Source organism: Oncorhynchus mykiss, chromosome 6 (genome assembly GCF_057628025.1).
Source record: "Oncorhynchus mykiss isolate SJ-2025 chromosome 6, ASM5762802v1, whole genome shotgun sequence".
NCBI classification, from domain to species: Eukaryota; Metazoa; Chordata; class Actinopteri; order Salmoniformes; family Salmonidae; genus Oncorhynchus; species Oncorhynchus mykiss.
Window position 1 is genome coordinate 53,364,423 of NC_143027.1, and position 17,233 is coordinate 53,381,655.

Genomic DNA, 17,233 nt, shown 5'->3' on the forward strand with positions numbered 1-17,233 from the left:
CACTTATGCACTTGTGCACATGCAGTAGGTCACGCACACACGCACACATATGTATACACACAAGCACCACAGCTTCCACCACACACTCAAGGCAGTTAACCCACTGTTCCCTGGGCGCCGAAGACATGGATGTTGATTGAGGCAGCCCCTCACACCTCTCTGATTCAGAGGGGTCTGGTTAAATGCGGAAGACACATTTCAGTTGAAGGCATTCAGAGTTACAACTGACTAGGTATCCCCCTTTACCTTTCACTCACACACACACACACTCACACACACACACTCACACAGGGGCATGTTGAGAGGCTGTGATATTTCCAGCTGTCTCCCATTGCCACATCCCCTTTGAGCATTCAGCGAGTGTCACAAGTTTCCCCGAGAAGTGACACCACTGATAAGCTCTGTGAGCTCATCAAGGTAAATATTTGTAAACACCTATTGTTGCTCTGGTGACAGGCTGCAGACAGTATGGGGTAAGAGAGGCAAGCTGTAGACTGTAGGGTTCTGTATTTGTGTCACATCTACACATCTACATACTTATGCACATGCACATTGCCTGTGCACATGCGTGAGCACACACACACACATCTCCCCCCCCCAAGTTGTCAGATTTAAATATATATATATATATATATATATATATATATATATATATATATATATATATATATATATTTCATTGTTGGACATAAAACACCAGGAAATGAGCTCCAAGTGATTTTAATTGAAAAAGAAATATTTTCCAAAGTATTCCCACACATAATAGAGAGGTTTGAAATGTTTTAGTCAAACATTATATCTGTTTGGGCTTTTTGCAATCAATTTGCAGTCTACAATTCATTTTTAATTATGAACTGGGTGCTCCGTGGTATATCACGGGTATGACAAAACATTTATTTTTAAAATGGCGCTGAAGAGGATGGCTGACGTTTTATGGCATCTTACCGTAAGGTGCTACAGATGGTAATGCGTACGGCGCAGTACATCACTGGGGCCAAGCTTCCTGCAATCCAGGACCTATATAAAAGGTGGTGGCAGAGGAAATCCCATAAAATGGTCAGAGACTCCAGTCACACAAGTCATAGACTGTTTTTTCTGCTACTGCACGGTAAGAGGTACCGAAGCGCCAAGTCTAGTAGCAAAAGGCTCCTTAACAGCTTCTACCCCCAAGCCATAAGACTGCTGAACAATTCATCAAATGGCCAACTGACTATTACATTGACCCCCCCCCCCCCCCATCTCCATTTGTTTTGTACACTACTGCTACTCGCTGTTTATTATCTATGCATAGTCACTTCACCCCTACCTACATGTACAAATTACCTCTAACCTGTATCCCCGCAAACTGACTCGGGATCAGTACCCCCTGTATATGGCCTCATTATTGTTATGTTGTGTTACTTTTTTATAATTTTTTACTTTAGTTTATTTGGTGAATAAAATTAACTGCACTGTTGGTTAAGGGTAAGTAAGTAAGTAAGCATTTCACGGTATGGTCTACAGTTGTTGTATTCGGCGCATGTGACAGATAAAGTTTGATTTGATTCTAATTATATTGGTAACCAGTTCATAATAACAATAAGGCACCTCAGGGGTTTGTGGTATATACACCACGGCTATTGGCTGTATCCAGACACTCCGCGTTGCCCTGAATGCCAAGCATCACATGTGGAGGAAACCTGGCACCATCCCTACACTGAGGCATGGTGGAGGAAGTATCATGCTGTGAGGATATTCTTCAGCTGCAGGGACTGGGAGACTAGTCAGGATTGAGGGAAAGATGAGCAGAGCAAGGTTTTTTATTTTATTTAACATGTATTTAACTAGGCAAGTCAGTTAAGAACAAATTATTATTTACAATGATGGCCTACTCCGGCCAACGACCCTATGTACACAGTCAAGACAACGCAGGAGTGGCTTCAGGACAAGTCTCTGAATGTCCTTGAGTGGCCCAGCCAGAGCCCGGACATGAACCCGAACTAACATCTCTGGAGAGACCTGAAAATAGCTGTGCAGTGACGCTCCCCATCCAACCTGACAGAGATTGAGAAGATCTGCAGGGAAGAATGGGAGAAAATCCCCAAATACAGGTGTGCCAAGATTGTAGCATCATAGCTAAGTAGACTCGAGGATGTAATCGCTACCAAAGGTGCTTCAACAGAGTACTGAGTAAATGGTCTGAGTACTTATTTAAATGTGATATTTAAGTTTTTAAAAACCTGTTTTGCCTTGTTATTATGGGGTGTTGTGTGTAGATTAAATCCATTTTAGAATAAGGCTTTAACGTAACAAAATGTGGAAAAAGTGAAGGGGTCTGAATACTTTCCGAATTCACTGTATTTGCATTTTACGAACACAGTGTACTTTATTTGTGATCTTGTTATTTTTAGTCCCACCATTCAGCTCCACGAAACCCTTCCCATCTATCTCTGAACACCATCCAGTTTTGATTTCTATTTGCCATGTATTTTTAATATGTGCTGTGATGTTTCACAAAATTCTGAACCTTTCTATTTTTATAGTATCAAAAGATTGTAAATTAAAGAAACATGTTTGCTAAGAGTATTATTATATTATTGATTGTAGAGGTCGACCAATTATGATTTTTCAATACCGATTCCGATTATTGGAGGAACAAAAAAAGGCAATACTAATTAATCGGCCTATTTAAAAAATATATATTTGTAATAATGACAATTACAACAATAGTGAATGAACACTTTTATTTTAACTTAATATAATACATCAATAAAATCAATTTAGTCTCAAATAAATAATGAAACATGTTCAATTTGGTTTAAATAATGCAAAAACAAAGTGTTGGAGAAGAAAGTAAAAGTGCAATATTTGCCATGTAAAAAAGCTTATGTTTAAGTTCCTTGCTCAGAACATGAGAACATATGAAAGCTGGTGGTTCCTTTTAACATGAGTCTTCAATATTCCCAGGTAAGAAGTTTTAGGTTGTAGTTATTATAGGACTATTTCTCTCTATACCATTTGTATTTCATATAGCTTTGACTATTGGATGTTCTTATAGGCACTATAGTATTGCCAGCCTAATCTTGGGAGTTGATAGGCTTGAAGTCATTAACAGCGCAATGCTTGAAGCACAGCGAAGAGCTGCTGGCAAATGCAGGAAAGTGCTGTTTGAATGAATGCTGACGAGCCTGCTGCTGCCTACCGCCGCTCAGTCAGACTGCACTATCAAATATCAAATCATAGACTTAATTATAATATAATAACACATAGAAATACGAGCCTTAGGTCATTAATATGGTCAAATCCAGAAACTATCATTTCGGAAACAAAATGTTTATTCTTTCAGTGATATACGGAACCGTTCCGTATTTTATCTAACTGGTGGCATCCATAAGTGTAAATATTGCTGTTACATTGCACAACCTTCAATGTTATGTCATACTTACAGTGCCTTGCGAAAGTATTCGGCCCCCTTGAACTTTGCGACCTTTTGCCACATTTCAGGCTTCAAACATAAAGATATAAAACTGTATATTTTTGTGAAGAATCAACAACAAGTGGGACACAATCATGAAGTGGAACGACATTTATTGGATATTTCAAACTTTTTTAACAAATCAAAAACTGAAAAATTGGGCGTGCAAAATTATTCAGCCCCCTTAAGTTAATACTTTGTAGCGCCACCTTTTGCTGCGATTACAGCTGTAAGTCGCTTGGGGTATGTCTATCAGTTTTGCACATCGAGAGACTGAAATTGTTTCCCATTCCTCCTTGCAAAACAGCTCGAGCTCAGTGAGGTTGGATGGAGAGCATTTGTGAACAGCAGTTTTCAGTTCTTTCCACAGATTCTCGATTGGATTCAGGTCTGGACTTTGACTTGGCCATTCTAACACCTGGAAATGTTTATTTTTGAACCATTCCATTGTAGATTTTGCTTTATGTTTTGGATCATTGTCTTGTTGGAAGACAAATCTCCGTCCCAGTCTCAGGTCTTTTGCAGACTCCATCAGGTTTTCTTCCAGAATGGTCCTGTATTTGGCTCCATCCATCTTCCCATCAATTTGAACCATCTTCCCTGTCCCTGTTGAAGAAAAGCAGGCCCAAACCATGATGCTGCCACCACCATGTTTGACAGTGGGGATGGTGTGTTCAGCTGTGTTGCTTTTACGCCAAACATAACGTTTTGCATTGTTGCCAAAAAGTTCAATTTTGGTTTCATCTGACCAGAGCACCTTCTTCCACATGTTTGGTGTGTCTCCCAGGTGGCTTGTGGCAAACTTTAAAACACACTTTTTATGGATATCTTTAAGAAATGTCTTTCTTCTTGCCACTCTTCCATAAAGGCCAGATTTGTGCAATATACGACTGATTGTTGTCCTATGGACAGAGTCTCCCACCTCAGCTGTAGATCTCTGCAGTTCATCCAGAGTGATCATGGGCCTCTTGGCTGCATATCTGATCAGTCTTCTCCTTGTATGAGCTGAAAGTTTAGAGGGATGGCCAGGTCTTGGTAGATTTGCAGTGGTCTGATACTCCTTCCATTTCAATATTATCGCTTGCACAGTGCTCCTTGGGATGTTTAAAGCTTGGGAAATCTTTTTGTATCCAAATCCGGCTTTAAACTTCTTCACAACAGTATCTCGGACCTGCCTGGTGTGTTCCTTGTTCTTCATGATGCTCTCTGCGCTTTTAACGGACCTCTGAGACTATCACAGTGCAGGTGCATTTATACGGAGACTTGATTACACACAGGTGGATTGTATTTATCATCATTAGTCATTTAGGTCAACATTGGATCATTCAGAGATCCTCATTGAACTTCTGGAGAGAGTTTGCTGCACTGAAAGTAAAGGGGCTGAATAATTTTGCACGCCCAATTTTTCAGTTTTTGATTTGTTAAAAAAGTTTGAAATATCCAATAAATGTCGTTCCACTTCATGATTGTGTCCCACTTGTTGTTGATTCTTCACAAAAAAATACAGTTTTATATGTTTATGTTTGAAGCCTGAAATGTGGCAATAGGTTGCAAAGTTCAAGGGGGCCGAATACTTTCGCAAGGCACTGTATGTACAGTACTGGCTAATTAATTACGGTCTTTGTTAGGAAGAAATGGTCTTCACACAGTTCGCAACAAGCCAGGATGCCCAACCTGCTGCATATACCCTGACTCTGCTTGCACAGAACGCAAGAGAAGTGATACAATTTCCCAAGTTAAAATAAATTCATGTTAGCAGGCAATATTAACTAAATATGCAGGTTTAAAAATATATACTTCTGTATTGATTTTAAGAAAGGCATTGATGTTTATGGTTAGGTACACATTGGTGCAACGACAGTGCTTTTTTCGCGAATGCACTTGTTAAATCATCACCCGTTTGGCAAAGTAGGCTGTGATTTGATGATAAATTAACAGGCACTGTATTGATTATATGCAACGCAGGACAAGCTAGATAAACTAGTATTATCATGTTAAGATTGATAGTTTTTTATAAGTTTAATGCTAGATAGCAACTTACCTTGGCTCCTTGCTGCACTCCCGTAACAGGTAGTCAGCCTTCCACGCAGTCTCCTCGTGGAGTGCAATGTAATCGGCCATAATCAGTGTCCAAAAATGCAGATTACCGATTGTTATGAAAACTTGAAATCGGCCCTAATTAATCGGCCATTCCGATTAATCGGTTGACCTGTAATTGATTGATTGACTATGACTTTTCAAATCACCCAGAAGTGCTATTTGCAGAGTTAGCCCCATGTAAATGTTGCAATTCTTCAGCCGTTCCTGAACCTCCGACCAAAAACAAGCTACATATGGACAGTGTCTCTTTGCAGCAAAATCTGCAGAGCTGGGAGGGTAGTATCCCCGACATATATAACATTCTATTGGTTGCAAGAATTGTGTATAATTTAAAATGAAAGACTCTGTTTTGAATCCGGTGTTGTTTTGTGCGTCAGTTCATAAACCATGTACCATGGGATCGGTACATCAAAAAAATGTATTCCCAACTAGTTTGTAATCTGTATGGCACAACTGTCAATTTCTTGGTCCTTAAATGACACTTGTATACGTTTTTATTCATCACAATCTTCTTTAACCAATTTTGGTCTTTAACGCAGGGCCGACAGACAAGTTCCTTGCTTTCTCCCCCTTCCACTTGCCTCTTCCATTTTTGCAGTTATGAAGCAATTAGTTGGTTGTAATTTTGGGTAGAAATGCCCATATATTTTTGTTTGCTGCATATGTGACATAACTCCACCAGTCCTATTTCTGATATAATTTACAAAGATTATAAAAAAATGTAACATTTGATTTTGGAGGCCAGGTCATCTGATGCAGCACTCAATCACTCTCATTTTTGGTAAAACAAATATTGCATATCTTAAATTCTTTCCACAATTAATTAATACTATGTGTAATAATGTAGGCAGTTCATACAAAGGATTGTTACCTTTAAGCAGTCAGTAATTATTTTTAAATTGTGTTTGGCAAGCAATTATTATTTTGGAAAATAATTATTGTGATTTATCCTGTATTGTCCCAAACCTCATTACCCCACAGCAACAGATGTGGGATACATACACACACATTCCCCACCATTCTGTCACGGTTTTCTGTATGTGAAGGAGAGTCGGACCAAAATGCAGCGTGTCTATTGCAATCCATGTTTAATGAAGTAACACACTAAACACAAACACTATCAAAACAATAAACTTAACGAAAACCAAAACAGCCTATACTTGTGTAACCTAACACAGAACAATGACATCAGGACACTAAGGACAATCACCCACGACAAACTCAAAGAATATGGCTGCCTAAATATGGTTCCCAATCAGAGACAACGATAAACACCTGCCTCTGATTGAGAACCACTTCAGACAGCCATAGACTTAGCTAGAACACCCCACTAGCTACAATCCCCATACATACACACCACATACAAAAACCCATGCCACACCCTGGCCTGACCAAATAAATAAAGATAAACACAAAATACTTTGACCAGGGTGTGACACATTCTCCCACAAACAACCATAAGCTCAGATGTTCAACAGTTGTTCCAACAGTCCTAGCTGATGGAGACACATTGGTCCCCCATTGTGACCATTTCCCAAGCATCTCTGTGCAGTCAGCCCTTTTGATTATTTTTTGACACCAGGGCCATAATGATTTGCCCCCTCTCTGATTGTCCGAGTGTGACCACCTTCCAATGGGTTACTTACTGCAGCTAGTGTTTGCCAGCACTGTCACTTCCTGGGTGGGGGAATTCCCACCGACTAGGTATAAGGTCATCAAGGTTTTCATTAGCAGCTTTGAGAAATTCCTTGTATTATTTTTCTCTCCCACCCAGGGGCTTTGCTATTGTTAGACCAACCCTGCTAGACAGGCTCAGAATCTTGAGGGGCAGTGCTGCATTAGTGGGTCTCTGACCGCATGTATCTTTCTGTCTTTGCTGTATATTTTAGTTTTTATTTATTTAACCTTTATTTAACCTTTATTTAAGGCAAGTCAGTTCAGAACAAATTCTTATTTACAATGACGGTCTACCCCGGCCAAACCCAGGTGACGCTGGGACAATTGTGCACTGCTCTATGGGAATCCCAATAATGGCCGGTTGTGATAGAGCCTGGAATCAAACCAGGGTCTATAGTGACTCCTCTAGCACTGAGATGCAGTGCCTTAGACCGCTGCACCACTCAGGAGCCCAGTATAGGCTACTTGCAGTTCTCCTTGGTGTGTAGGTTGCTCAGGTGGGTGTCTAGGGTATAGGGTTGGGAACTGTTCCATCATGATAGGACAATAAATAAATAAACTATATCCCATATCTGCACAAAATTGAAATATCTCACTGTCACAACTTCTGCTCGCAGATACACATGGGCTCTGGCATTTACAACCATTTTTTATTTTTCACTCACTTAACTCCACACTTTTCCAAACACAGACACCCCATTTTCCATCACAATACACTCGCACATACCCACATACTGTGCCTTCTATGTCCTCTGTTTGGTGTGTTTTGATCTCTACCATGTTAATTCCTACCTAATTTTGGGCTTTTAGTACTTTTGTGTTCCAGTTCCATTTATTTGAAGATGTATTATTTCAAAAATTATCCTTTCTTCTAATGCTATATTTTATCTATTTATAAAAACTATAAATATAAAGTTGAATACTAATTATTTTACAACTTTCCCTGTCTTTAGTGGCTAGGAAAAACTCCCTAGAAAGGCCAGAACCTAGGAAGAAACCTAGAGAGGAACCAGGCTTTTTTTTTAGGGTAGTTGAGAACAAGTTCTCATTTGCAACTGTGACCTGGCCAAGATAAAGCAAAGCAGTGTGACCCAAACAACAAATAGGCCATAGTGGCGAAATTATTACAGTATAGCAAATTAAACACTGGGCTGATAGGTGTGCAGAAGATGAGTATGCAAGTAACGATACTGGGGTGCAAAGGAGCAAAATAAATAACAATATGGTGATGAGGTAGTTGGATGGGCTATTTACAGATTGGCTATGTACAGGTGCAGTGATCTGTGAGCTGCTCTGACAGCTGGTGCTTAAAGCTAGTGAGGGAGGGAGATATGAGTCTCCAGCTTCAGTAATTTTTGCAGTTCGTTCCAGTCATTGGCAGTAGAGAACTGGAAGGAAAGGCGGTCGAAGGAGGAATTGGCTTTGGGGGTGACCAGTGAAATATACCTGCTGGAGTGTGTGCTGTGGGTGGGTGCTGCTATGGTGACCAGTGAGCTGAGATAAGGTAGGGCTTTACCTAGCAACCAGTTATAGATGACCTGGAGCCAGTGGTTTGGTGACGGATATGAAGCGAGGGCCAGCCAACGAGAGCATACAGGTCGCAGTGGTGGGTAGTGTATGGGACTTTGGTGACAAAACTGATGGCACTGTGATGGACTGCATCCAATTTGCTGAGTAGAGTGTTGGAGGCTATTTTGTAAATTACATCGCCGAAGTCAAGATTTAATTTTTGGATTGGAGATGCTTAATGTTAGTCTGGAAGGAGAGTTTACAGTCTAACCAGACACCTAGGTATTTGTAGTTGGCCACATATTCTAAGTCAGAACCGTCCAGAGTAGTGATGTTGGACGGGTGGGTAGGTGTGGGCAGCGATCATTTGAAGAGCATGCATTTAGTAGTGCTTGCATTTAAGAGCAGTTGGAGGCCACGGAAGGAGAGTTGTATGGCATTGAAGCTCGTCTGGAGGTTAGTTAACACAGTGTCCAAAGAAGGGCCAGAAGTATACAGAATGGTGTCGTCTGCATAGAGGTGGATCAGAGAATCGCCAGCAGCAAGAGCGACATCATTGATGTATACAGAGAAAAGAGACGACCCGAGGACTGAACCCTGTGGCACCCCCATCTGCCAGAGGTCCGGACAACAGGCCCTCCAATTTGACACACTGAACTCTGTCAGATAAGTAGTTGGTGAACCAGGCGAGGCAGTCATTTGAGAAACCAAGGCTGTTGAGTCTGCCGATAAGATTGTGGTGATTGACAGAATCGAAAGCCTTGTTCAGGTCGATGAATACAGCCGCACAGTATTGTCTCTTATCGATCGATGGTGGTTATGATGTCGTTTAGGACCTTGAGCGTGGCTGAGGTGCACCCATGACCAGCTAGATACGGTGGGATTTGAAATGGTGGGTGATCTGTTTGTTAACTTGGCTTTCGAAGACCTTAGAAAGGCAAGGTATGATAGATATAGGTCTGTAGCAGTTTGGGTCTAGAGTGTCTCCCCTTTGAAGAGGGGGATGACCGCGGCAGCCCAATCTTTGGGGATCTCAGACGATATGAAAGAGGTTGAACAAGCTAGTAATAGGGGTTGCAACAATTTCGGAGGATAATTTTAGGAAGAGAGGGTCCAGATTGTCTAGCCCTGCTGATTTGTAGGGGTCCAGATTTTGCAGCTCTTTCAGAACACCGGCTATCTGGATTTGGGTGATGGAGAAATGAGGGGTACAGGGCTGTTGAACGGGGTAGCCAGGTGGGAAGCATGGCCAGCCGTAGAAAAATGCTTATTGAAATTCTCAATTATCGCGGATTTATCGGTGGTGACAGTGTTTCCTAATTTATGTTTGAATAAGCTAGCCTAATGCAGTACGCCACATGATGTTTTTGTGCTGGTCAAGGGCAGTCTGGTCTGGAGTGAACCAAGGGCTCTTACTGGTTCTACATTTTTTTAATGTGGCATGCTTATTTAAGATGGTGAAGAAAGCACTTTTAAAGAATAACCAGGCATCCTCTACTGACGGAATGAGGTCAATATCATTCCAGGATACCCGGGCCAGGCTGAAGTGTTTTAGGGAGCGTTTGACAGTGAAGAGGGATGGTCTCTTGACCGCAGACCCATTACGGGCACAGGCAATGAGGCAGTGGCCAGTCCTCTTCTGGCTATGCCGGGTGGAGATTATAACTGAACATGGCCAAGATGTTCAAATGTTCATAGATGACCAGCAGGGAAAAATAAATATAATCATAGTGGTTGTCGAGGGTGCAACAGGTCAGCACCTCAGGAGTAAATGTCAGTTGGCTTTTCATAGTTGATCATTCAGAGTATCTCTACCGCTCCTGCTGTTTCTAGAGAGTTGAAAACAGCAGGTCTGGGACAGGTAGCACGTCCGGTGAACAGCACAGAGTTCCATAGCCGCAGGCAGAACAGTTGAAACTGGAGCAGCACCACGGCCAGGTAGTCCTGAGGCATGGTCCTAGGGTTCGGGAGAGAGACTTTTTGTCTTTCTTTAATGAAACATTCTCATTTCATTAAAAACTCACCACCCCACCTTAAAAATAAAATACCAAAATATATCCTGTACTGCATACATGTACCATACTCACCTTTCCCTCTACCACATGATACAAAACAACACCACACATCACAATAACCAAAAAACCTTAAAACTTCTACAACCATGTATCCAAAACATCTTCCCCAGCTATACAGACAGTCTCCCCAACACACCATATCTCCTGAAAAAGCTCCACACTTATTATCATTCTATAGAACTCAAATTCTACCCTAAGGCGCACAGAGACCATCCCATTAAATAATAGTAAAGGGTCTGTTATCCCCCCACGTTTGACCCTGTTCCTCCTTGTTAGCCAAATAGCCAACAAATAGCCCAATAGCCAACAAATAGCCAACTTTGAATCACAGTTTCTTACATAACACAGAAAGGACACCCCTGCCCGATTCCCGGTTCAACCCGTATCAACCAGCCGTTAGTGGCCAGGGCTCCATGAAGAACCCTCAATTTGAGGTTCCCTGACCTCTTTGGTACTGGGGGTTTGTAAAGCCCCCTCCATCTAAAACCCATCATACTTTCCGCTCCACATACCCCCTGCCACTGATGTGCCTTCCATCCTGTTAGGCTCCTAATGTTCCTTACCTTAACGCAGAGGTTGTAGAGAGCTTTACCTCCAGCCCCTTCAAACTCCCTCAGGCTCGGAGTGTTAAAATCTAACAAGTCCTCCAGACCCCCTTGCCAGTCTACAGTCTCTGCCGTCACCTGCAGTGGCGGAAACATTGGTGTCCCCTCCCCCTTTGGCCGCTCATACACCATCCTTACCGGCTCAGACAGTGCCTGCTGGACCTCCTCCAGGAATCTCTCCAGCAGCCTAAGAGATGTTATTCCTGTTTATTGTGCCATGACTTCCGGGGTTTTCCACCCCTCCTCTCCCAGCAGTCGCGGGTCACTCAGCCTTTCTAAACCCGCTGCCATCAGTTGCCTCTGCAGGTTGGCTGACTGAAATGATCTCAAAGGTATGACTGGGTTGTGGAAAAAAGGCTCCTCCCACACCCACAGCCCAGGCTCCACACCCCCTTTTCATGTGGGCCTTAGCATTTGCCAGGCCCTCAGCACTGCAGAGTAAAAATCTGAGAGACCTGCTGTACTCAGCCTCTCCAGCTTCATGAGGTACAGCTGCCGGTCCAACCCTAATCCGCCAGCTCTCCTCAGCAGTGCATATGCAGGTTCCCTCCAGCCGACATCAGTATGGTACAGCAGTCTCTGCACTGCCTTTAGCCGGAAAGAAGCCATCCTGCTCTCCAGTTCCAACAGGCCTTGTCCTCCTTTGTGGATGGTCATGTACAACACTGCCACTCTCAGCCAGTGATGGCCCGACCAGAAAATGTCCACCAGCTTGCGTTGCAGGTCTGGGTTGAGGACAGCTAGTTTATGCCCAGGGAAGATGCCACCAGGTTGTTGATTATCAGCACCCTCCCTCTATATGACACTTGGGACAGGAGCCACCTCCACCTAGCCATTCTTGACACCAATGCCTGTGACAGCCCATCCCAGTTCTACCTGACCCACCTCTCCGAACCCAGGTACACCCCCAACACTTTAAGCCCTTCACAAGCCCACTGCAAACCCCCTGGAATCAGAGGGGCCCTATCCCCCCATGCCCCACATAACAGAGCGTTACTCTTGCCCCAGTTTACCTTAGCTGATGAAGTTCCCTCGTACACCTTCAGACTGGTTTCTCATGCCTGCATATCCTGACCATCCCTGACCATCACAGAAACGTCATCTGCATATGCTGACACTGCTATGCCTGTCCAGCACACTCCCTGCAGTCTCCTGCGTAGCAGTCCCAAAAAAGGCTCAATGGCTAGTGTATATACAGTGCATTGCGAAAGTATTCGGCCCCCTTGAACTTTGCGACCTTATGCCACATTTCAGGCTTCAAACATAAAGATATAAAACTGTATTTTTTTGTGAGGAATCAACAACAAGTGGGACACAATCATGAAGTGGAACGACATTTATTGGATATTTCAAACGTTTTTTAACAAATCAAGCTTTAAACATCCCAAGGAGCACTGTGCAAGCGATAATATTGAAATGGAAGGAGTATCAGACCACTGCAAATCTACCAAGACCTGGCCGTCCCTCTAAACTTTCAGCTCATACAAGGAGAAGACTGATCAGAGATGCAGCCAAGAGGCCCATGATCACTCTGGATGAACTGCAGAGATCTACAGCTGAGGTGGGAGACTCTGTCCATAGGACAACAATCAGTCGTATATTGCACAAATCTGGCCTTTATGGAAGAGTGGCAAGAAGAAAGACATTTCTTAAAGATATCCATAAAAAGTGTTGTTTAAAGTTTGCCACAAGCCACCTGGGAGACACACCAAACATGTGGAAGAAGGTGCTCTGGTCAGATGAAACCAAAATCGAACTTTTTGGCAACAATGCAAGACGTTATGTTTGGCGTAAAAGCAACACAGCTCATCACCCTGAACACACCATCCCCACTGTCAAACATGGTGGTGGCAGCATCATGGTTTGGGCCTGCTTTTCTTCAGCAGGGACAGGGAAGATGGTTAAAATTGATGGGAAGATGGATGGAGCCAAATACAGGAACATTCTGGAAGAAAACCTGATGGAGTCTGCAAAAGACCTGAGACTGGGACGGAGATTTGTCTTCCAACAAGACAATGATCCAAAACATAAAGGAAAATCTACAATGGAATGGTTCAAAAATAAACATAACCAGGTGTTAGAATGGCCAAGTCAAAGTCCAGACCTGAATCCAATCGAGAATCTGTGGAAAGAACTGAAAACTGCTGTTCACAAATGCTCTCCATCCAACCTCACTGAGCTCGAGCTGTTTTGCAAGGAGGAATGGGGAAAAAATTCAGTCTCTCGATGTGCAAAACTGATAGAGACATACCCCAAGCGACTTACAGCTGTAATCACAGCAAAAGGTTGCGCTACAAAGTATTAACTTAAGGGGGCTGAATAATTTTGATTTGTTAAAAAAGTTTGAAATATCCAATAAATGTCGTTCCACTTCATGATTGTGTCCCACTTGTTGTTGATTCTTCACAAAAAAATACAGTTTTATGTCTTTATGTTTGAAGCCTGAAATGTGGCAAAAGGTCGCAAAGTTCAAGGGGGCCGAATACTTTCGCAATGCACTGTAACTGCCCAGATAGACAATGCATACACTTGGCTTCACAGCTCTGTCTTTTCAAACCAAAGGAGGAGGAGCTGGGAGTATCCACCTCCTTGAGCATGGAGAACGTAGCTCTTACAAGTGCTCCCTTTTCTTTAACCTGGAAAAAACTACCCAGGTCCCTATGTAATTCAGCTAAATTAGCCTGGAGGCCTACATTGCCTTGCCCCACCATCTCTACCTCCATCTCACTAATACAATGCTCTAGTTCCCTCAATACTCTCCTAGCCTCTGAGGATGACTGTTGACAGAAAAGCCGAATTTCGACTTTTCCCACATCCCACCATTGACTCAGAGACTCATACTCCTCACTTCTCTGCCCCCACCTTTCCCAAAAGAACTGGAAACCTGAGCAAAAAGTGGCATCTTGTAAGAGCTTTACATTCAACTTCCAATAGGATGCCTACCGGGGCCCTGGTGAAATCGCCAGCTGAGCCATGGTTATGTAGTGATCTGAAAACCCCACCGGGTTAATGGTAGCACCCAACAGCCTATTGCTCTGATTCCTGGACATGTAAAAACGATCATGTCGGGCTGCACTCACCCTAGCCTCAAACCTTCACCCATGTATACAGTCTCGTGTTGGAGTGTTTAGTTTTCCAAACATCCACTAGGTCAAACTGATTAATGATGTCCCTTAACACACCCACTGACACTGAATGAGGCTCTTCCCCATTTCTGTCTTTCGTCAAATCCATTATACAGTTCCAGTCCCCGCCGACCACCAGCATCTCCTCAGGTGCTACATGTGAGAGTTCCTGTCTAAGACACCCAAATATAACCCCACTATCTCTCCCTGTGTTAGGCGCATACACATTTATAAAGACATAACCCGTGTTGTTAGTTTCTGCTTTTACAACAAGCAGCCTACACCTACACCTCCTTTGAGAAGCAAATTTTTACAGACAGACCCGGTACAAAAAGGACTGCCACCCCTGCACTAAAATGTGTCCCATGGCTCAACACACTTGCCCCTTTCCACCAGAGCCCCCAATCAACTTCATTCACCACATCACTATGCGTCTCCTGCAGAAACAACACCTGTACTTTTTTTTGTTTTACATATTCACCCAACGCACTCCTCTTTCCCGCATCTCTGGCACCATTTATACTGAGCAGTCCTACCTGAGGAGTCTCCATAAGAAGTGGGAGAAAAGCCAGCAAAGAAAGAGCAATAGCAAAGCTCAAAAAGATCCAGTGCCAGAAAGAAACTACACATCTAAACAGTGTCTGAAGGTAGACCCTTACGCACTGTTGTGACCCACTTCCTCAAACTAAACAATTTCCTGGGTGAGAGGACACCATGCCCCTCATTTTTCATAGCATGTTGTAATGATCTTACAAACTTTTTTCCCCTTGCTCATTCAGGAACCTTGTCAGTTCCCTCAACGTGTATTTTGACCCCTCTGCTTGACTGACTGCCAGCTCCGGACCCATTGAAAAGGAGTCTGAACAAAAAACCTCATCATACTTTTCCTTAGACTCACTTTCCTCCTCATCTCAATCTCCCATCCTGACCACCTGCCCTTCCTCTCTGGTCAGGGCCTCCCCCCAGCACCAAGCAAAGGTTCCATGGTGCCTTTGACCACACTAGCCTCTCCCTTTTTCCTTTTCCACTTGACATCCCCCCTAGTCTCTTACACTTCCCCACTATACTCTCCTCATCCACTAGCCTAACCTGACAAGACCCAGCCTCATCTACACCACCCTCCATAACATGACTAGGCCCAGCCTCATCTACACCACCATATCTGGCATGACTAGGCCTAGCATCAAATACACCAACATCCCTGGCATGACTAGGCCCAGCATCATCTATACCACCATCCCTGGCATGACTAGGCCCAGCTTCTGCTGTCTGCATCTCATTGCCCCCTGTACGTTGACCTTGATTTCCCCCACTGGCGCTTGTGCCCTCACCTTGTCTACGGCCTCTATGTGGGCAAGCAAAACTCTTATGCCCCAAATCCCCACACCCAAAACACTGTAGACTATCTGTGATGGCAAACCCTGCATAAAGCCACTCCCCATGCCTAATTTTAAAATGCACATTTAGCTGTTGCTCATTGTTATTCAGAAACATAAACACTTGTCTCCGGAGCGAAACAACGTGCTCAACGGCATCTGCCTGAAAACCTGCCGACAATACATGAAACCCAATAGCAAACTTACCAAACGACTCATCTCTTTCCTGATTTGATCATCCGTAATAAACGGGGGCAAATGTGCAACTACTACCCTTGTTAAAGGGGTCGAAAGAGGTGAAATTGGCACAAACTCACCCCTTACAAATATTCCACTAATTTGCTCTTTTCATGAACACAACCACAGCTTTGTTCATTCTAGAAGCAGAATGTATAAATGCAGCTCCTACCTGTTCACCGACTGCAAGCAGAACCTCCTCCACTTTCACTCCATTCTCAGGACCACACCTGAATCTATGCCGTATCGACAGCGTCTCCTCCGCGCTATGCTGAGAAGCCAATCGTGCACACCACACCACAACTTTGAAAAAAACCCTGGATACCGCTAAAACAAAAAGTGCATTAACCCTCCACCATAGAAAATACAATTGAAAGAAAAGACCAAGGACAGAATAAAGACACAGTATTGTTAGGACAGAGCTAGAGTTAGGACAGAGCCCTCCACACCAAACACTCAAACTCCAAAAAACTCTCAGCATACACTGGAAGGGAGGGAGGGAGGGACCTTTTGTGTTTCTAGAATGAAACATTCTCATTTCATAAAAAACTTAAATTCACACAGGACACCGGATAAAATAAATACTCCATATATAACAGACTGACGCTAGCCCCCCGACACAAACTACTGCAGCATAAATACTGTAGGCTGAGACAGAAGGGGTCGGGAGACACTGTGGCCCGTCCGACGATACCCTCGGACAGGGCAAAACAGGCAGGATATAACCCCCACTTTGCCAAAGCACAGCCCCCACACCACTAGAGGGATATCTTCATCCAACATCTTACCATCCTGAGACAAGTGTCGTGGGAATTTCCTCTATTTACCAAATCATGGGAGCAAACCACACACACAAGTCAGAGTTAGTTATCAAAATCCATCTTTAATTATATGAGCTCTATCACAACCCTGTGACTCTCAGATTGATTCAGTGTCTCCCAGTGAATCCTCTGAGAGCCCCCTTACAATGCAACTGAGTTCCTTTAATAGCAAAGACACACATAGTCAGACAGCATAGACATAACTCATCGTTCAGCTTTGTCTCCTTTCCCAAACCCGTGAAACCATAAACCAA

At 43.3% G+C, this 17,233-nt stretch overlaps 1 protein-coding gene and 1 long non-coding RNA gene across 3 annotated transcripts in view; one reads left to right on the forward strand and one right to left on the reverse strand.

The window, feature by feature from the left end:
- The window catches only part of LOC149982921 (uncharacterized), a 255,617-nt gene that overhangs the window by 206,404 nt on the left and 31,980 nt on the right, over window positions 1-17,233 (reverse strand). The window lies entirely within an intron of this gene.
- Window positions 1-17,233, forward strand: part of LOC110526153 (protein kinase C-binding protein NELL1) — a 408,096-nt gene that overhangs the window by 43,799 nt on the left and 347,064 nt on the right. The gene's annotated exons all lie outside the window — the stretch shown is intronic.